The 22,236-nt window shown below is 46.3% G+C and overlaps 1 protein-coding gene across 1 annotated transcript in view; it reads left to right on the top strand.

Moving 5' to 3' along the window:
• Positions 1 to 22,236, top strand: part of RAB35 (RAB35, member RAS oncogene family) — a 703,423-nt gene that overhangs the window by 607,946 nt on the left and 73,241 nt on the right. The gene's annotated exons all lie outside the window — the stretch shown is intronic.

Raw genomic sequence — 22,236 nt, 5'->3', positions numbered from 1 at the left:
GCGCATTAGTACCCTGACGTACTGACGTCAGTCTAATGCGCCCTGACCGACGTCAGCCTTATACTCTGGTATTCGGGCCGACTGGGACGCGGACTATACCCAATAGTCAGGATTGCAGCAATGGAATCCTCGAACATCTACATTTATGGTAGGTACAAAACTGTACTTTTGCAGTCATCTGCGAACTTGGTCAGCCACAGTCCTTCCGTGTTGGCCTGTACCGCCGAGAAATATATACCGAACAAGAGAGGTCCCAGGACTGAGCCTTGTGGGACGCCACTTGTAACTGGTTTGCAGTCTGACATGGCTCCAGCAATTCTAACCATGTGGGTTCTGTCCTTGAGCCAGTTTGCAACCCATCTAGTGACATAGGGGTTTATATTTAAGCTGGTGAGCTTATCTATAATGCCCGAGTGGGGTATTGTATCGAAGGCTTTTGCGAGGTCCAGGTAGGCTGTGTGGAGCACCTTCCCCTCGTCAATGGCCTTGGTGACTGTTTCAAAGAAATCGACCAGGTTTAAGAGGCAGGATCTGCCCTTAACAAAGCCAAACTGGGTAGGATCCAGTGTCTGTAGGTCCCCAATATCTTTATTTATGAGGTCCATGATGATCCTTTCCATAGCTTTGCAGACCAAGCTAGTCAGGCTTATGGGGCGATAGTTTCCAGGATCCATTGAGGCACCACCTTTGTGGAGAGGGACCACTGTTGCTGTACGCCACTCTTTGGGTACATATCCTGTAGTAAGGCTAAGATTGAACAGTAGTTTTATGTTTTGGTTTAGCTCTTCTTGGAGTTCATGTAGGACGCAGCCCGGAACACCATCTGGTCCCATTGATGCTGTGTTTTTTGCTTTGGAGAGGGCGGCTCTTACCTGAGCATCTGAGATGTCAGGGGGGCAGCACTCTGTTGGGATAGATATTTGCCCTTTTGGTGGGGAGGGGGGGAGAAGTTTGCACTGAACCTGTCAGCTAGGATATTGGCAATGTCTGTGGGCTCTGTGTATTTTTTGTCATTTTGGACTAATTCTGAGCATATCTGGGAATTCCCACCCAGGTTCCTAACATAACTAAAGAAAGCCTTGTGATTATCCTTAGTGTCCTGTGCAATTTTTCTCTCGAAGCTGGCCTTAGACGATTTTATGAGTGCCCGTAGTTTTTTGCTAATACTAATCAGAGATGCCTTCCCTTTTTGGGATTTTGCTCTATCATGTAGTAGCTTCCTCCTTCTATTGTATAGTTTGTTTATGGCTGGGGTCCACCAGACAGGACGCCTGCCTTTGGAGGATTGGGTCTTGGTTTTATTTGGGATTCCATGATCCATGCATTCCTGAAGGTGTTCATAGAATGCGTTTATAAAGGATTCTGCGGTCTGGGCCATATTTTCCACAGGCCCGGGGGCTTTGAAGGATTTCGCCTTGGTTTTGAGGCGTGTGAAATTTGCTTTAGAGAAGTTTTTCACTGTGGTTTTCTGGGCAGGGGGTGGGATCGGGATGTGAATATCCAGTGAGATTAGTTTATGGTCTGATCTTACCAGTGAGGGATACACTTCTGGTCTGGCGCATAGTGTCCCCATGTTGGTGATGATCGGGCCCAGTATGTTTTCCCCTCTTGTGGGAGTGGTAACAAGTTGTTCCATAGCATTTGAGTTTATAAATTCTAGGAACCTTTGGGCTAGGGTGTTGGAGCTAGAGTAATGCTCCCAGTCTATGTTTGGGTAGTTGAAGTCGCCCAATATAATGGTGTTTGGAGAGACCTTCATATTTTCCAGTATTCTCAGGAAGGCCAAGTGGGGTTCCTGTGTTTGGGAGGGTGGTCTGTAGCAGGCTATAAACTGGAAGGCAGTTTTACCCACAGTTAGTTGCACATGGATAGTCTCTGATGCTTCGTGCTGTGCCACCAACCTGGAGGTGTGGGTATCTTTGACGAATTTTGATACTCCCCCTCCTTTTGTGGTTTGGTCCAAGTTTTGGGGCCGAAAAGCATGGTATGAGGTATAACCTGGTAGTGCTGGGGTGCTCTCGGGAGCCTTGAACCAGGTTTCTGTTACTGCACAGATATCGATGTTCTCCATGCTAAGGAGAGTTTCGAGTGCGTGCATCTTGATGTTTAGACTTCTGGCGTTGAGTAGCATTACTCTTAGTTTCTTATCCCTTGTGATACCTATGGAGGTGGGTTTGTCTTTTGAGCCTTGCCTAAAAAAGGCACTATGGGGGTAGCAAGAGACTTTGCCAATATCCGAAAGCCCAGGGGTGACAGGTGCAAGCCGTCCCTAGCGAAGCATCGTGGCTTGTCGAGCATGTCATCCCAGGCTGACAGGCATTGGATCCCCATTGAATGACACTAACACTTAAGCCAATTGTTGAAATTGATCATCTTGTCTTCATATTGTGGCATCATTCTTGGTGAGGGTAAGATGCTACTCAAGGTCAGGGTCATACCGGCCTGGGCTACATGCTCAGAGAGCTCCTCTGTCTCTTTTCATGTAGTCCAGGGAGGTACGTCTCAGGTCATTCACACCAGCATGGACAATGACTGAGTCATATTTGTACTTGCCTTGGAGTGACCTGAGTGCTTGTGTTATGTGGCGGATCCTAGCGTCCGACAGGCAGCTCACCATGACCTTCTCCTTGTTCAGCCTGGTGAGCTGGACGTCCGTGTGCCTGACGATAGTCACCTATTACAAGTGTATCAGGTGTGTTGTTTAGCCTTAAGGGCTGTGACTGTTCGGCACACTGGCTTTGTGAGCTATGTGTTGCACGTGTTTTGTTTTGGGGTAGCGGTTTAAGAATACTACAACATTAGAATAGATGGACACAGAATATTTGTGTAAAATCTTATCATAAGCTTAGATGTTCTTTTCTTTGTTTGCAGTATTCTATCCCTCCCTCTTTCCCCCTTGTACCTTGTTCTTTCCTTGGATGGCCGATTATTTTATACTTAAAGTAACTTTGTTACTAATATTATAAACGACAAGAAACTATCTTAACTTGCAACATTTACTGTATATACTGTTGATGATCAATATCTTGTTATTGTATTAAAGCCAACAACCTGTAATGTTTACTGTTGCTGCAACTTTGTATGTCTTATTTATCATGTACATGATGTGGAGCTTTTCTCCCTGGGCATCCGCTGAAAAAGGACCTGCGTCCAGTCGGAATTTCCCGGTAAACAAATGTAAATAAAATAAAGTTTTCCTTTTCCTTACTGTGGTGTTTCTTTTGGGGCATTTCAGTTCTGAGAATTGTACATGCAGGCATCCTTTTTATGGCTGTGTTCGACAAGCTATACGTGCAATGTCCTATGTACATGCAGTAGATAAAAGCTGTTGTATGCTGACAGAATATTGGGTCACTTAGGGCGGAGAATACCCGTATCTTAAAAATACTGCAACATTAGAATAGAAGAACATGTGTTAAGAACACTGCAAGATAGAAGAGAATGACATGTAAGGTTATGGTACGATTTTACACAACTATTCCATGTTTACTATAAACTGTGATCCCACATGTTGGTAGTAATTTTAACAGTAGCATGCCATGTACCCTGCACCCTGCCAAAAAACATGGTGGTAAAAAAGCTACTCTATACTGAGCCCTGCATTCCAAGTGAGTACTACACAACCAGCTAAATCCCAAAATGCCAGTTCACAGTTCACCACTTGAATCCGTGTTTTGATGGAATTCAGTAGCTTAAAATTTATGCAGGAGTCTTTTTGCATTGGGGCAAATCTTTGATATTTTTGTTGAGGCTTTATGACCATGTGTGGCCTTTGAGTTGAAATAATTAAGAAAGATGTGATGGTACAGGAGGTTTGCCCCTTCCTTGCAAAAAAAGAAAAAAATTTCATTGCCGAGAAATTTTCTTTTAATGAACTGTGTTTTGGCATTTGTTTTTGTATGATGAAAAGGTCCTATTCCAGATGATGTATATGTCATATCTGTAGATGGGACAGTATCGGAGTAACTGTAGCTTGAATCCCAGCTTTAGCAATAGTAACAGAGGAGTTAACTGCACCTAGACCATATTTCCATCAGTGCCAGTAACAGAATAATTATGTCCTCCGTAAGTTTCAGTAGTTTGTAATCAAAAAACTTTATATCATAAGTGTGGATCTTTGTAGGTGGCTGCAGCAGTTTCCACCAGTAGTCGAGTCTTAAACCAGTGCCAGTAACAGAATAACTTCACACGGAAGCCGAGGTTTGTACTGTTGGTGACAGTGGTAAAGTAACTTCCACAAGCCAGACTTCCCAGGTGCCACAGTCCAGTCCTGACCACTTAATTCTTGAATGGCAGTTGTAGAGGGCCTTATTTTTTGAAACTGTTGCTTTACAGATGACTGTAACAAAGTGTCCTCACTGCTGAACAGCCAGTTTGATAGAGAGAATGCTCAGCATACTGAGACTAGCGTAGTCTCCACAATGAATGTGTCTTCTGTTTGTCTGTGGTCTTCCAGCTGTTGTCTAAACCTGGCTTTATAGGGGGAGTTGGCATGTAAAAATATGTGCCCTTCTATTCCTATGTTGCAGTATTCTTGGAGTGGGATTTTTCACCTCAGGCGACATGTCGGCTCCTATACAAAAGCTTCAGCTTGGCTGCTGTTGTGTGGGACGTCACACATAGGGCCATAAACCAGGGACCTTAAAGGTGACGTCTGCACGCACAGACCTCAGAGCTTTTCAACCGCAGACCGACACATCATGTGCCTCACTCCTTCACCGCAAGACGTCTAAAAGCTAAGTACCCCGTTGGGGTTTTTCTTTAATTTCAAGCAAAAGCTTGGTTTGTTGTTGCAATCCTTAGCCGATGTCAGCAAAAAAGGACAAATGCCAATGCGGGTGCCAGATAGTCCATAAAGACACGCACGACAGCTGCGTTTTTTGCTTGGGCCAGGAGCACAATCTCATTGCTTGCTCTAGCTGCCAATGTTTCGTTTCGAAGACCCTTTGCAGCCGTCTGGCTGCACTAAATCTCTACCTGGAAAACCAACAGCTTAAAAAATTAGCCCTCAGGATGGATCCCGTCTCGGAGGCCTCGACTGAACCTCCGCAAAAGAAGGCCAAGTTTCCTAGGCTGACCTCCTCTGCTATTGCATGCCCCACCAGCTACTTTTTTAGGAGTTGAGGGATGTCTGGACCCGTTGACTTCTATGGCGACCTTGGAGGAAGCCGCTTCACAGTCTGTGACCGGCACGCCACCGGAGCCAGCCCAGACACTGGCTACTGCCGAGGGGGGAACCAGACACAGCCAAGCCTCTGGCCGGGATCCCTCCACCAGACACTGCTTCCCCTAGCCAGGCATCCGACTCCAGACCTACTCTTAAGTCTACCCCAGTCAAAAAGAAACAAAAAAACTAAACATCTGGCTACACTTGCAGAAGGCCTGCCTGATTTGGCAGTCCTTCACCTCTTCATTAATGCAAGCCTTTCTGGCCCTTAGGCCTTCATCCTGCTCTCCAGCTACTCTTCCTCTGCTTAGACCTAGGCCTGCCTCTGCTTCTTCTCTTCCACCATTTACCTCACAGGAGAGGGAAGAAGAGCAAGAGACCTATTATTCCTCATCTGACTCTGTCCTGAAGAGTATTATTCACCAGATGATGAATCCATTGAGGGAGACACCCCCCCCCCCCGAGGATATCACCTTTGGTGAAACAGTTACCAAAATGAAAGAATAGTTTAAATGGGAAACCTCACAAATGTCTGAGCCTCAAAAGAGGTAGTTTGAGATTTTACAAGTGAAATTTCCCTCCCCTTCTGCTATTCTACCTGTCATCCCTGCCTGTTTAGGTGCCTTTGCATCACAGACACCAGATTCTCAGCCACCTGCCCCTAAGAGGCCAGACTGCTTCTATGAGGTCCCTGATGACCCAACAAATCTTAGTCAAGCCACCCTTGGCAGATCCTGCTGTGATTGCCATTGTACCAGATAAACAATCCAGACTAATTCCATCTACCTCTTTCTTACCTACGGGCAAAGACAGCAAAACAATGGATAGATTTGGAAAGAAGGTTTATACCTCTTCCACATTGTCCTTTAGAGCCATCAGCTGTCAAACCCATATGACCAAATATGCTTTGGACCTGGTCTCTCAAGCCACTACTGCTGACTGCTACTCCTGACTGCCCCACTTAGTCTGACATTTCTTCTAAACTATCTCTGGCTACCCAAGTAGCCAGACACTCAATCAGATGCAGTTATGATGCTGCAGAGGCCTCTGCGCACTCTCCAGAGTCTGCCACTGTACTCTGGAGATATTCCTGGCTTTGTCTGCAACACTTACAGAAGACCAAGTCTAAAATCTTAGATGCCCCCCTGGACCCTAATTTCCTGTTTGGCAAACAATCATCAGACCTGTTGAAAAATCTGCAGGAAATGAGCAAGGAATTGCAAGACTTCAAGCATCTCTTGGTGTCCCCAATTCCCAAATATTACAGGAATTCCCTGCCAAGGCCACTTTTGTCAGACGAAACCCACCCTCTGCTGGTCCTTCCTCTTCCAGACAAAGAAGAGGAACCAGAAGACAAACCCCTACCAGGCCGACTGTCTCTCAGCCTCCCTCTAGACAGCCCTTTCAAGACAGAGGAGGCCCTAACAATGCGTGACTGCCTTGCCCTCTTTCTGCCTGCCTCTCCCACTTTCTCTCCTTTTGGAAAACCATCACCACAGACAAATGGGTTCTGGCTATTATTCAAAAAGGATACTTCCTCTCCTGGAAAGAAAGGCCACCCTTAAGGAGTTCATAGGTGTGTACTAGGCCAACGGCCTTGGAGCCTTTACAAGCCTAGCCCATAGAAGTGCCTTGGCATCATGTCGCTGTTAGTTCCCAGTGCCTCTATCAAGTAGAGCCACTGGAGTGATCCCCAGGGTGAGCTTTCTATAGGTTAAAAAAACATCAGTCCAAAGTCTCAAACCCATGACCCTGTACACTATAGTCAGAGCAATGTGTCACTACACCATCTGAGCTGTGTCCCTCTTAGGTTCATAGGCTGGTACTAGGCTAACTGCCTTTGCAGGCCATTTTAAGCCTAGCCACTTCCACCATGTGAGAATCAAACCCTGCACCTTCTGTTTGTAAGGCAAACACCTTAACCATTATGCTATCTTCCCAGCCTACTTTAGCTATTATGTCATGTTCCCCCAAAAAATGAGACACCTCTTCCCACAGGTTCTGACAGACCTTCTGAACTTGGGCACCATAGAACCTGTCCTTTCCAGGACAGGAAGGGCTTCTATTCAAGACTATTCCTGGTCCCCAAAAAAAGATGGACCATGCAGACCCATTCTAGACCTTTCCTTCTTAAACCTGTTAAGTGCCCACCTTCAGAATGTTGTCCCTTCCAAATTTAGTACCTCTCATCCTGGCCAAGGCTTTCATAGCCACACTCAACCTGAAAGAAGCCTGTTTGCACATACCCATTCTACCCTCCCACAGAAAATGTTTACGTTTCTCTGGACCCTCCTCTCATTTCCAATTCACTGCTTTGACCTTTGGTTTGTCCACTGCCCCCAGAGTGTTCACAAAATGTCTGGCACCTGCCATTGCCTATAGCAGAAAACAAGGGATTCAGAATTATCCTTACCTAGACATCCTGATCCTAGCAGACTGCAAAGAAACCCTCTTAATCCATCTAGAGTTCACCATGTGTCTACTACAAAGTCCAGCTCCAGACAAATTGAGTACCTCAGGGTTCAGTCCTGGGACCACTCTTGTTTGGCATCTACTTCTCTGAAGTACAGGCCAACACTAAGGGACTCTGGCTAACAAAGTTCGCAGATGACTGCAAACTGGGAGCCATTATTGAATCCCCAAATGATGTGGATACTCTACAAAAGGGCCTTACAGAAACAGATGCTTGGTGCCAGAGCCATGGGCTCAAGCTCAATGCCAAGAAATGTATAGTTATCCCCTTTGGGAAAAAACATGTACCCGTGAATTACCATATAGGTGGCAGTACACTAAACACAGAAAATGTGATAAGAGACTTAAGGGCACAGGTGGACAGTGGTCTCACCTTCGATAACCACATTGCCACAACAGTCAGGAAATCGTGGCACACCTCATCACTAAGGGCTTTTCATCCAGAAAAAAGGTCATTGTCCCACTGTACTCATCCCTCATTAGACCCATTATAGAATACAACGCCCCGTTTGGTATGTACCTCTCAAGACATCTGCAACAACTGGAAAGGCCACAGAAATACCTCACTAAAAGAATCACAGGCCTAAAGCAGATGCCCTACGCTGACCACCTTAAAAAAAACTCCAGCTATACTGTGTGGCATATCGTCTACTCAGAGGCGGTCTCTGCTTAACATACAAAGCCATGTCAAACCCAGAGCTGTTGGACATGCTACACTAATCCCAATCCCTCAAACCCACAGGCTCCAGGGATCTAAACCTTGTCATCACAATAAACAAAACATGCTGTAGGGATAGGTTCTTGATCCAGAGACTCCCCAGACTCTGGAATAGATTGCCCATACATGTCAAGCAGAGTGCCTCTTTGGCCCTCTTCAAAAGGAACCTTGACGATTGGATGGGAGAAAGGAAATTCACCCCGGGGATCATGTCAGTCGCCCTGCTGGACAGGGGTCCAGGGAAGTAAATAGTGTGGGAAGAAATAGCCAGGGAATTATGGCTAGGCTTGTATAGGCCCTAGGGCTGATAGCCTTGTACCAACCTATGGGGTTCACCCTCAACCTCCCAAAATCATACTACACCAGAACAAGACAAAATATTTCTGGGTTGCAGGATCAAAACGGACATAACGAAAGCCTTTCTTCCCCAAGACAAGGTCAGCTCCTTGACCTAGAAAATCCAAAAAGGAACACTCGAAGCTGGAAACCAGGAATATTCTCAAGTTGATTTATTATAACAAACACAAGTTAGCGCTTTCGTCTGGTGTACATCACCAGACTTCTTCAGACCAGAACTCCCATTTCAAAGCTCTGCTGCAGACCCAAATAACTTCAAGGCAATTCCTAAGGACTATGGGCCTAATGGCAGCCACCATCCCCATGCTCCACTAACCAGAATGCATATGCAAAAACTACAGTGGTATCTAAAAAATGTTTGGTCTCTGCACCAACATCCTCTAGAGCAAGAAATCACTAAGTGAATTGGTGGATTCAGTAAGTCCAACTGAACCCGGGCCTTCCACTGCAGCCTCCTCTCCCAAACCAGGTTATGCATACAGATGCTTCAGACTCAGGATGGGAAGCCACAGTGGCATCCTACAAGGTCCAAGGAAAGTGGCACCCTTCTTAAGGAACAAACACCACATCAACGTGAGGGAAATGACAGCAGTACTTCTTGCACTGAAAGCCTTCATTCCTCTCCTACTACCAGGTGTTCTCCAAATAATAACAGGCAACACCACAGTTATGTGATACCTCAACAAGCAGGGTGGAACAAAAGCCTACCACCTGTGCAGACTAACCTTACTGATATGTGACCTAGCTTCTCAACACAACTTGTCCCTGCAGACATCCTACATCCCCTCGCAGGACAACAAACAAGCAGACCTTCTCAGCAGGACATACTCTCCACAGCACAAATGAATGTTGGACATTGTCTTCCTAGACATGGTCCACCGGTGGGGAGCACCTCAAGTAGACTTGTTTGCCTCCTCCCAGAACAGACAACTACAGACCTTCTGCTCCAAGACCTACTTCCCTCTAGCCTGGAAAGTAGATACTTTCAGCATTTCTTGGAAGGGAAAATTTCTATATGCCTTCCTCTCCCTTCCCACTAATTTAGAAAGTCCTCCTGAAAATCAGGAGAGACAAACCAAAAATCTTGCTGGTGACTCCCTACTGGCCAAGGCAGCACTGGTTCCCCCTACTTCTCAATTCTACCCAAGGGCAGTCACCACAAGTTACCCCACAAGGTGGACCTTTTGACAACAAAAGGGAACCCTCACCACCCACACTTGCAGATGTTATTGACTCTGTGGATGATAAACGTCTAATTCCCTTCAGGCACCACTACTTAGAGGACATGCTTTTAGTCCTGAGGGAGTGCAGGAAATCTGCTACAAGAAAATCATACTTAGCTAAATGGGAAATAGTTTCAAAGTGGTGTCTGGACAAGGGCAGGTGTCCATACATCGCAGATTCCCCCCCCCCCTAGTTCTTGCATATGTGTGTCAACTAGTAAAAGGGCGGACTCTCTTACTCTTCAGTGAAAGTCAACCTTTCTGCAATCTCAGCCTGCCTGCCACTAGACCCTCCCCTACTAGCTAGACTCGACGTGAAGCTATTCTTAAAAGGAGTCTTACACATCAGACCTTCAAGAAATCCCAACCCACCACCCTGGGACCTTAACTTCATTCTGGAAAACTAATCCAGTCTCCATTTGAACCTGCTAGTACAGCTACTCTGCAAATGTGCACATGAAGACAGTTCTACTTTTGGCCATAACCTCAGCCAGAAGGGTGTCTGAATTACAGGCCCTAATGGCCTGCCTTCCCCCCCATACACTACTTTCCATAAGGAAAGGATAAAACTTAAGAACTAATCCTTCCTTTTATGCCAAAGATGGTCAATGATCTATCCTTAAACCAATCTATTCATCTTCCCACCTTCTACCCCTCTCGTACCTATGACTGTGAGGCAACACTCCACTCCCTGGATGTACAGAGACAGCTAAGATTTTACCTAGACCAAAAAAATCCATTAGAACATCCAATCAACTATTTGTTTCCTTCCACCCCAGAGCCCTGGGCAAGGCAGTCTCCAAACAAACCATCGCATGTTGGATTAGAAAAGCCATTTGCCCCTGTTATTCACACAATGGCAAGAAGCTCCCACAGGGAGTTAAAGCTCACTGTACCAGGGCAGTGGCAGCCTCCAAAGCATTTTTAAAAGGCCTGGACAACTGCTTCCATTTTGGAAGCAGACACGTGGTCCACCATTCACACTTTCACCAAACACTACTAGTTAGAGAATGTCTCTAGAGCACGTGCAGGATTTGCCAAGCCAATCTTCTTCCTCCATCTTTCCTTCCAACTAAGCTGTGGTACTCTCCAACTCCAAGAATACTGCAACATGGCAAAAGAAGGACCTAGAAAAGTTGTGTAAAATCTTGCCATAACCATAGATGTCCTTCTCTTCCACGTTGCAGTATTCCTTCCTTCCCACCAAACACCCACTTATCCTTCTCTCTCTCACACTCATTTGCGAAGGGTCTCTTGGGGTCTACACCCTATCCTGTGACCTATGTAACCACATAATGGCTCCTTGGCCATATGACTGACATCACTGGCGTGTCCTTCCTGCTGGGCCTTCAAGTTCTGAAGTCTGTGCATGCAGATGTCACATTTAAGGTCCTTGGTTTATGGCCCTGTGTGTGACGTCCCACACAACTACAACATCCAAGCTGAAGCTTTTGTATAGTAGCCGACGTATAGGTCACCTGAGGCAGAAGATCCACCTCCAAGAATATTGCAAAATGAAAGAGAAGGACATCTATGGTTATGGTAAGATTATACACAACTATTCTGCCATGAACTCAGCTCCACAGGTCTCACTAGCAAAGTACAGCCTATGTTGACAGCCTCTTGTATGGTATTGCCAGCATACCTTCATATTTCATTTGTGTCCTCATAAATGAACATAGCAGATACTGCACCATAAACACTATCCTCACATTTGAAAGCAAGTTACTACATAAATAAACACCATTCTCTTGGGTGAATTTAGTAGTTAATATACTCTAAATGCTGTCGTAGGTGGTATGTGGCAGTTACTGCATGCTAAATGCCACCTCATATGTGATAAGTAGATGTCAGTACTCCCTAAACACCACCCAGACATGCTTCTGATCATAGCGTCTGATGGTGTATTGTTGGCATACGTTAGTTTATACCCCCCAACTTTAAAAGCCCCATCTGAGGCAGTATTTGCACTTATCCATCAACTGTGGCAGCAGCGTCTGGGATAGGTCCCTTTTTGTGCTAGTGATATGATGCTGTGGCAGCAGCGTCTGGGATAGTGGGATAGGTCCCTATTTGTGCTAGTGATATGATGCTGTGGCAGCAGCGTCTGGGATAGTGGGATAGGTCCCTTTTTGTGCTAATGATATGCTGTGGCAGCAGCGTCTGGGATAGTGGGATAGGTCCCTTTTTGTGCTAGTGATATGATGCTGCGGCAGCAGTGTCTGGGATAGGTCCATTTTTGTGTTAGTGATAAGATGATGTGGCAGCAACGTCTGAGATAGTGGGATAGGTCCCTTTTTGTGCTCGTGATATGATACTGTGGCAGCAGTGTCTGGGATAGGTCCCTTTTTGTGCTAGTGATAAGATGATGTGGCAGCAACGTCTGAGATAGTGGGATAGGTCCCTTTTTGTGCTAGTGATATGATACTGTGGCAGCAGCGTCTGGGATAGGTCCCTTTTTGTGCTGGTGATATGATGCTGTGGCAGCAGCGTCTGGGATAGGTCCTTTTTTGTGCTAGTGATATGTTGCTGTGGCAGCAGCATCTAAGATAGTGGGTTAGGTCCCTTTTTGTGGTAGTGATATGACGCTGTTGCAGCAGCGTCTGGGATAGGTCACTTTTTTTGTGCTAGTGATATGATGCTGTGGCAGCAGTGTCTGGGATAGGTCCCTTTTTGTGCTAGTGATGTGATGATGTGGCAGCAGTGTCTGGGATAGTGGGATAGGTCCCTTTTTGTGCAAGTGATATGATGCAGTGGCAGCAGCATCTGGGATAGGTCCCTTTTTATGCCAGTGATGTGATGCTGTGGCAGCAGCATCTGGGATAGTGGGATAGGTCCCTTTTTGGGGTTTATATCGGAACATCAAATCGTCAGTTTCCAAACACGTTACATCGAACTGGTTACTTCAAACCAGCAAAACATCGAAATGCTGTAGATGGCAGTTTCCAACTGGGAAATAACACATTAAGGGTGTAGGTAAGGGAGCAAGCCCCCCTGCACCCCCACATCCCTCTCTACTTAAATATACCAACTCTGAGATTGCGCTACAGTGTAGGAAATGGAAATCTTCCATTTCCTCACTGTAGTGCACTAAAGTGCGATCTCCGAAGTGGTATATTTAAGTGGCAGGAGGTGTGAGGGGTACAGAGGGTCTTGCCCCCTGCATGGAGCAATTTGTTTTTAACGTACACTATAGATGTTGCTGATTTTTTAGGTTTCGATGTTTTCCGTTTCAATGTTTTCATTTCTGTGTAATGTGATTCGAAATTATGGGGTTTCGTTGTTGATAATAAACCCCCCTTTTTGTGCTAGTGATATGATGCTGTGGCAGCAGCGTCTGGGATAGGTCCCTTTTTGTGCTAGTGATATGATGTATTTGAGAATAGCAACATTTTGATGGTGTTTAGTTTGGAAGGTCCCACCTTACCCCCTTGATGTCAGACACTGCTTGCTGTGACTTTTTATGTTTGCAAAGTACATACTAGTCAGAATAAATTAAAACTAGAAATTCAGCTGTAGAATTTTTGTCATTTTATCCTTCTGGAATTGGGCTTTAAGGCTTGTTAGATGTATTTATGGCGCTGCTGCAGTTAAACGAAAAGGAGAATTTTGCCAACACTGGTGGCATTGACGGATAAAGCCCTGACTATGGCCCAGATGACCAGAGTTCAGTCACCAACTCGGGAACCTGACATAGATGACAGGAAGGATCAGCGCATGCCCTTCTGGGGGGGGGGGGTACAGAGGCTGTAATGATGCATCAGAGAAGAGAGATGGGCATTTGAACTGGGTCAGGCGTGTTGTACACAAAGCTACTGATTGTTGGTACCCTTAATTGAGCAAGTACTTGTGTAATGGAAGGGGTAGCTCCAGCATTGAGCGGGGTTGCATATTCCCCCTGCTCATGGGAGGAGTCACAGGGCAACTTTGAGTGATCTCTAGTCCAGTGGGGGCGGCTCGATGGTCAACTTACACTAGGACAAAACACACAAAGATTAAAAAAAAGAGAGTTGTCAACAGTTAAGATTAGTAGTGAAAATGTTTAATTATAAACGACCACTAAGCTTGAACTGTTTGTATGTAATACCTTGCCTCTGCTACCAAATCTCACAATACTGCTGGAGATGTTGTGACTTCATAGCCAAATTATGCCACTTTACAGTAACTATCAGACATGTCGAAAGCCCCCATTGTTGGGTACAACTGAGGTTACACTTTAGAGACATGTCTTTGCTGCTGTCCTTTGCCACAGGATAGGCCCACAAGAATTAATAGGTAACTATTCGTCCTTCCTCACCTGTTTACAGCTTTAATACTGACTCTGTCTGACTAGAATACTACCAGTTTAAACGTCTGAGAGAGCCTCATTATTACTAGCTTCTCACTCTACTTTAGCAGGGCAGTAAAAACTATAAGCTTGGGTAAAAGTCAGTTACTGGCCTAAGAAACCAGCAAAGAAGACATTTGGAAAAAGTGAAGGAGAAGAAAAAAACTCTGGCTGGGAAGAATTCTGCAGGTGTTGAGCAGTTCACGTTTCAGCTTTGGTACACAAGGTGGCATGCAGTAATTTAATGGAAAAAATAAATCTGACCCTCTTGGTGGTGGTTGAAATAAATGAAGCACTGAAGGAATATATTAACTTAAATATCAAAAGGCTGGAAAAATATACAAGTTTTAACTAGATCTTCAGATGAACTGATAAAACAGCACAAATCAGAGGCTGAAATGTGAGAGAGACTTCCTTGAGCTTGAGGCCTCTTGAGAAGAGCTGTCTCAAAAATTAGTTGAGGACAGAGCCCATAGAGAGTGCCTTACTTTTCTGCTGCACCAGAGAAATTGGAAGGAACAGAATGAGTTAATTTTATGAATGTGAAATAAGTAACAAAACAGGTGTTCCACAGTAGGATTTGTTAATTGAGAGAGGACATCATATGTAGTCCGAAATCTAGGTACAAAGAAGTTGTCAGGACCTGTATTAGTAAAGATGCAGTCATGCCAAAAGTAATGGCTGCTCCTGACACAGTTGTGGCAGAAGGGAAGAGTATTAAAAACTGGGGACAGCTGAGTTTTTGTGAGAAAAGATTATTCACTCTACACGAGGTAGAAGGGAAGCAAGTTTATCCCAGCAATCAGGGAATGTGGAGTGACATGTGAGATTCAAACAGTTGTACCAAACATTCTTCAGAATATGCTTTTCCTGGAGGATCAAAGGCATTTCAGAATGCAGAACGGGCTATGGAGGAAATACAAAAATTTAAGCAACAAAAAGTGAGCTAACAGAAGGGGGCTCTGCTTCTTATTTTTCTGAGACTACCATACTTCATAGAGAGACTTTGCAATTAATCAATTTCATTTGTTCAAAAATAAAATGCTTGAGTGACAGAAAGACACAGGAGTTGACTAGAAGAAGCAGGAGTGCATGTTGGGATATGTAGAGAATCGGGAAGATTACCAACAACATTCTGAAATTAGTGAATAAATGGGTGACTAAAAAAACATCATTCCTGTTAAACAGACATGAAATCTGGCTTTGCGAGGAGAAGTAGCTGAGAAAGATTGGAATTTTGTTGACTGTATTAAACTAGTGGGTGAACTTTGTCATTTAATGTACAGAAGGAAGATACAATAAGTAAAACTGTTTTTGTTGATGTTCTTCATAGTCAGTATTGAAGTACTAATTCTTGGGTCTTCCTGCCATGCAGAAGCCTGCAACTGGCTTGATTTCCCAGAGTCTTTTCATCATCTCTAGCCGATGGACATCAGAGGACCGATGTCCAGGTATAAGATGGTGTCTGTCAATACAATCTTCAGTTCTTTCTAGCCGTGCAATGCAATACTTCATTTATCCAACACTTGCAGTCGATCAGTCAGCTTGTTTTTCCAGAGTTATCTCCAATCTACCTTCAGGTAAGTACCCCGTTAGGGAAGTTTTCTTGCAGTTTAATGTTTAAAAAGATTAACAACTGCTTGAAGTGTGGGAAACAAGTCTAGTATACGGTTTTCCATTTGTATTATTTTGCTTGGGGCCTCAGTATGACGTTTCTAGTTGTTAGGATTGTACTAGGTTTCATTCCAAAATTTTGAAATGGAAGGCTGAAGTCCTCAAACCCCCCCCCCCCCCCCCCCATTACATGCCTTGACATTGGCTGGTTCTCTATCCAAGAAATGGAAAGATAAGAAACCAGAGAGTAAGAATGTAGTGGACAGCAGAGTTTTCTATGCCCACGGTCAGGTCTTCTGTTGACTGTTTAGATGAGGCACCTTTGCAGCTCCCTGATCCAGTGACCCACAGGCCCAAGCCCTCTGACACAACCCCTCAGGATGCTGCTGTGGTGGGAACCCATACCATAGTGACAAGCTCCCCACTGTTGGGTCAGAAGCTGCTTTGCAGGCCTGGACTTCCAACACCTGAGTGTTGGTAACAAAGGGAGAGGATAGTATTGCCTTGCTAGTAGTATGTGAGGAAATTCCAGGGAAAATGGATAAAGGTCGCAGACTCCTGTTCACATTCTGAGGCCTTAATTTCAAAGCCCTGGACACCCAAACTGAAGAAGCTGATTAGCTTACCCGAGCCCAGGCTGCCTTAGCCCTCAGCCTCTTCTGACCAGATAGGTGACACATTACCTGGTTAATCTGGTCCAGGGGGCCCAGTCTGGGTTGTGTGCCTGTTTAGGTGCTGCTTCTGGTAAAAGAGGAAGAGTGGTATCTCCCCAGGAGACTCCTCCAAATCCAGATATGAGAAGGACCTGTCTTATGTTGAACACCTCCTTCCTCGATGTTTCCCTTACTCAGATTCATAGGACACCCTTTCCTCTGCCCCCTCCCAAGGATTTATCCTTTGGGGAAACTCTGCATAAGGTGAAGGAGGCATTTAATTGGGAGAGCAAAATGTTTCCTAAGGCCCAGACCCATTACCGCGGGTTTTGGAACAAGCCTTTTCCCAGACATTTAGCCAGTCCTCCTGTGCACATAGTTCTGGGTGATGTCTTTGAGGACATTTCGCTGCACCCTAACTTCCTTGTACTGTTCTATCTGCGCAGGCTTTAACCAGTGTGCCCTGATAGACAAGAGGAATAAATTGAGCCTCAGGGGTCTTATCCCTTCTTCTGCTCCCCCCACTATATAATCCACTTCAGGGGAGCAAATCCCCACCAAGAAAGTGGCAGACAAGGGTAATAATCGGGACAAGAGGAAACATTCTCCTGACAAAGTCTATGCTCCCACGAGAGAACCTTCAGCAAAAGCCTGCCTGTCTCCCTCTGCTTCTCCTCGGTTCCAATCCCCTTGCTTCTCCCTGGAACCCATGGGTCCCTTACCCAAGTCCCCTATTACGGAGTCACCCAGGCACCACTCTAGGCCAGGATCGACAGCCTCTTCTGCTAGGTCCTCCCGTAGCCTTTCAGAGTTTGAGGTGGATAGGAAATTTCTGAAAGTGCAGGTACAGATTGGGGGTTTTACCTGCTCTGGCTGCCCCTGTAGCTGGAGGTTCTCAACCAGTCTTTATGCCTATTTCACCTTCTCAGATCTGTCCATCGGCGTCAGAGCCCTCTGGTCCGAGGATCCTGAGTTTCGAGACATTGGTGCCCGGAGGTGCCTGTACCTCGATGCTGACCGTCATCCTGAGCTGTTCAGCTTCAGTGTTTTCGGCCAATTGACTCTTGGAGCCATAGCATCAGAGTCTGGCCTGAGGTGTTGCCTTCAGCAGCCCGTTTTTCTGAGCTGTCCCTCCCCCTCAGTGCTTTGGCTCTCGGTAGTTCGGCTAGTTGCACAGTGGGAGTTTGTGCAACTATGACAATGATGGAGACTGCCTCGACGGAGTTGCCTAGGGGTCTCGTTTGCCCTTGGCATTCGAAATAGAGAGAGAGGGTTCTCTCGGCTGCGAAGAGATCTTTGATTCTCCCCTTTTCAAACTGAACCCCTCCCCAGCTGAATTGCCCATGCCGGAGCCTTCGACTCTATACATCGTGGGACAGCCTGTTCCAGGAAGCTTCTGGGTGGCTCCACTGCAGGTGCAGCTTGTGTCTTCCGACACCTCCCCTGAACATCTCCCCGAGGAGGTGCACGGTAAGCAGACGTGCAAGAGGAGGCACCTGGATTTCCCTCCAGAATCCCTTACAGAAGGCACAGATTTGGATGAAGGGGAAGGTTCCCCAGATCCTCACCTGAGGATGTCTCCTTTGGAGACATTATGGAGATCCTGAGCTAGAAAGGTGGGTGGTCCGTCCACAAACCGTTTCTGGAAACTTTCGGGACAAAGCCATCTACATCCTGCCCCCCCCTGCTGACCCCCTGATTGACTTGATTTTTAGCAGGGCATGGAAGGAACTGGACATTTGTAGAGCTCATACCCAGATGTCTGAATAAGATTCTTAGCATGCCTGCTGATAGGCTGCACTGGACTAAGGGCATCCGGGTTGATGGTATGGTGGTGGCAGCTGCCACAAAGAAAGAGATGGCCCAAGAGAGCTCTTCCGTCCACACTCTGGACAGGGAGTGTAGGGTAGTGGACCAGTTTGGTAAGCGCTTCTGTTTTTCAGCGACCTACTTTGCACTAGTCATCAGGCTTCAGGGAGACCTTGTCAAGGAAATCTCAAGTCCATTCCGGAGTCCATGTCTGAAGAGGACAAGAAGGTCTTTCTCCTCCAGAATGGCCACTCTTCATGCTATTTCCATCATGTCCATGAGGTTACTCTCGCATGCTGCAGAGGGTTCCTCAAGGGCGGCCGGTTCGGGTATAGCCATTGGGTGTCAGGCCTGGATGTGGCTGTGTGAATTCTCAAAACCCTTCAAGGCGTCCTTTATCAACATGCCCTTTGGATGGTTCATCCCTTTTTGGCCCTGTCAGGGACACACACACTCAGTGCAAGAAGGATGGAAAGACCCTATCTGCTGTCTGAATACACTTTTCTACCCCACAGCGGCCCTTTTCTATGAACTAGCGTGGTCATAAAAAGCTTTGGTTCTGGATGTCTTGAGTGACTTTCCAGGACTCGCAGGGAGACTTTTCCTCAATTAGCAGAGGGGGAAATGATTCGAATGGCAGCACCGCCCTCATGGTAGAGTCCCAAAATTTGTTCTTGGACCAGCCCTTTCAGCAGTCCTGAAGGGTTGCTGGACTGCTCTTCTCTGGAGGCAGTCAGGGATGTCTCTCCCTTCACCCAACAGCCTAGAAATCCATCACTGCTTATAATTGGGCGATCAAGGTAATATCCAGAGGTTATACCATTCCTTTCTTCCAATCCCCAAAACCATTCAAATACCTCCCCAATGTGCCACCCCATCAAAGGGAGGTGCAGCTGCAGAGATCGCAAAGCTGCTAGAGAAGAGTTATCCAACCCATCCCCCAAAACCAGTTCAGACTGAGCTTCTATTCCAGATTCTTTTTGGTGCCCAAGAAAACAGGAGACTCAGCTCATTCTGGATCTCGCCTCTCTAAACAAGTCAGTTACCAAAACAAAATTCCGAATTGTCGTGATTCAGTCCATTCTGCCAGTTCTGCAGAAGGACAATTGGATGTGCTCTGTACACCTTCAGGATGCGTATTACCACATCAAGATGGACAAGCGCTCCAGAGGGTTTCTCCACTTCCGGCTGGGAGCCAATCGTTTTGAGTTCAGAGTACTTCCCTTTGGAATTCGCCACAGCCCCCAGGGTGGTTTACCAAAGTGATTGCAGTAGTCTCAGCTCACCTGAGACTGCTTGGATTTCAGGTGTTTCCTTACCTGGATGATTGTCTCCTCACTGTCCCCACCAAGCATTGACTCCTTCAAGCCAGGGATTTTCTTCTCCACCTATCTGCAACCTTGGACATAACCGTAAATCTTTCCAAGTCGAGACTGTATCCAGTTTAGGTCATCGACTTTATAGGAGCTCTGCTGAACTCAGTTCAGTGCATGGCCTTTCTAGCCCCAGGCAGAATTCAGTTGCATGAGGCAGATTCTCACCGATCATCCTTCCCCTGCCTTTCTGGTCCTGGGAGCATTTGGCAACCATTAATTTTCTCCTCTTTGCACACCTCCTTATGAGAGTACTTCAGTGGACCTTAATGGTGCAATGGTCTGTTCTTGAGCAACCCCTAGACTATCCCGTCAGACTCTCGAGTCTGCAAGGAATCTTTTCTTTGGTGGTTTCACTCCCAGGATCTGTACTCAGGATGTCCCTTCCTACCCTCTCCTCCAAAGACCATGGTGACCACAGACACCTGTCAGCTGGGGGGAGGCATTGGCTGGGTCAGATGGTCCAAGGCACCTGGTCCTCTCTAGAGACCAATCTGCATATAAATGTCCTGGAGATGAGGGTGGTCCTTTTAGTCTTGCAAGCTCTTCATGCCTCTCTTCCCACAGGGACTGTTGCTATCCAGATGGACAACATGTCTGTTGTCTGGTACATCAACAAACTGGGATCCAAGTCTTATCCCCTATGCTGAGAAGCCATGAGATTGTTGGAGTGGGCAATCTCTTCCAACCACTTTCTTGTGGCAATGCCCATTCCGGGGAAGTCTACATTCTAGCGGACAGGCTCAGCAGGACCATTCTGATGCCTCACGAGTGGTCTCTCAGTCAGTGGCGAACTTGATCTTCCAGAAATGGGATCAGCCTTGCTGCGATCTCTTCACCTCTCCTTTCAATGTCAAGTGCAGTGAGTACTTTGCCCTAATCCCCCCACAGGAGGAGTCCCCAGAGACACTCTGGTCCATGCTTGGCCCTCTGGTCTCCTTTACGCATATCCTCCTATTCCCCTGATTCCCAAATTCTTCCAGAAAGCTCAGAGGTTGAAGTGCAAAGTCATCCTCATTGCCCCATTCTGGCCTCGACAAGTTTGTTTTCCCTTTCTGTGGTCTCACCTTGTGTGTCCACCCTGGACTCCTGATGCCCTTTTGGATCTTTTGTCCCACCCTTCAGGGGGCCAACACCCAGACGTTTTCGCCTGAAAATGACTGCTTGACTTACTCCACTTCCTATGATGGTAAGAACTCCTCGGCTGTCCTCCCCCATTTGGAAGGTTTTGGTTGCATCCCATAAAGCCTCCACCAGGAAAATTTACTTGAGCAAATGGAAGAGGTTTACTATTTCGGTTTGACAACGCCAGTTAGATCCTTTTACGGCTCCAGTTCCAGCTGTCTTTAGAATTCTGCTTGCTCCTTAGAAGTCTCCTTCCAGGTAATTCCTGGAAGGTTTTGTACCGAGGTGCTAGAGAATAAAATACTTTTGGGTCTGAACCAGTGGTCTTGATTTTCTTGTTGTTGCTAGTTGTATGGACTATCTTAGAATTCTTGTCTCACGTTTTTAACAGTGGGGCTAGCTTCTCCACAGTTAAGGTGCAGTTGGCAACCATTTCTAATTTCCACATTGGCGAAGATTCTTCCTCCTTGATATCCATTAAAATATGTAAGGCCTTTTTGAGGAGCACCTTTCTACTTCAACCTCTGATTAAGTATCCTACTCCACCTTGGAACCTGTCATTTTACAAGCTCTGGATGTTCATCGTGTTTCATTGTTGCAGTCATTACTCTTGGGTTATCCTGCTGGCAGGCTACCCGTAGTTGGCCTGAATTCCAAAGTCCTGGTCAGGCGTCGATTGCTGTCACCTCTTCCCTGATGTCAGTGCGCCAGTGGTATAAAAGATGCAGCCGACGCCATTTTCTTTAGTCTTTCTTGCCGCGCGGTGCCCGAAGCAAAAGCAGTTTGCAAGTGCCGGTCGGCCGAGATTTTCAAATCCGTCCGAATTTCAGAACCGAAGTCTTCATTAAAGCTAAGTACCCCGTTGGGGAAACTTTTTTCTTGCTCCAGACCGATGTCAGAAAAAGTTAACAATTGTATTTCTTGTGGGAAGCAAATACCTCATAAGGATTTTCACTCTTACTGTATTCCTTGCCTAGGCCCCGACCACAATGTTGCTAGCTGTCGGGTTTGTGCTAGATTTAACCAACGCACTATTAAGCATCTGTTCAATTTTGCATTTCATTATTTTGGCCGAAGGTTTAATTATATAATGCCGTCGGAACAGGCGATGACCGGAGTTTACAAAAAACGCAAGGAAAAGGATAGGCATCCAAGGTCCAAAACCGACGACGAGGCCTCCGCTAGGCCAGTCGCCGGTTTGCCGGCTCTGTGAGGCGCTTTCGCAGCCCCTGGCGCCTGCTACCTCAGAGCCACAGGCTGCTTCTGACTCCCACATGGAGCCGACAGGGCCTCTGGATAATCAAGGTATTAGACACATAGAAATCATTCCCTCAGATGGGTCCGGAGCCGCTGAACAGGCATCGGCTTCTGAGGGTGTCTTCAGACCAACACAATTAT

The sequence above is a fragment of the Protopterus annectens genome, chromosome 4.part0 (genome assembly GCF_019279795.1).
Source record: "Protopterus annectens isolate FY-2018-M chromosome 4.part0, PAN1.0, whole genome shotgun sequence".
Classification (NCBI taxonomy): Eukaryota; Metazoa; Chordata; order Ceratodontiformes; family Protopteridae; genus Protopterus; species Protopterus annectens.
This window is presented reverse-complemented; position numbering and strand designations above follow the sequence as displayed.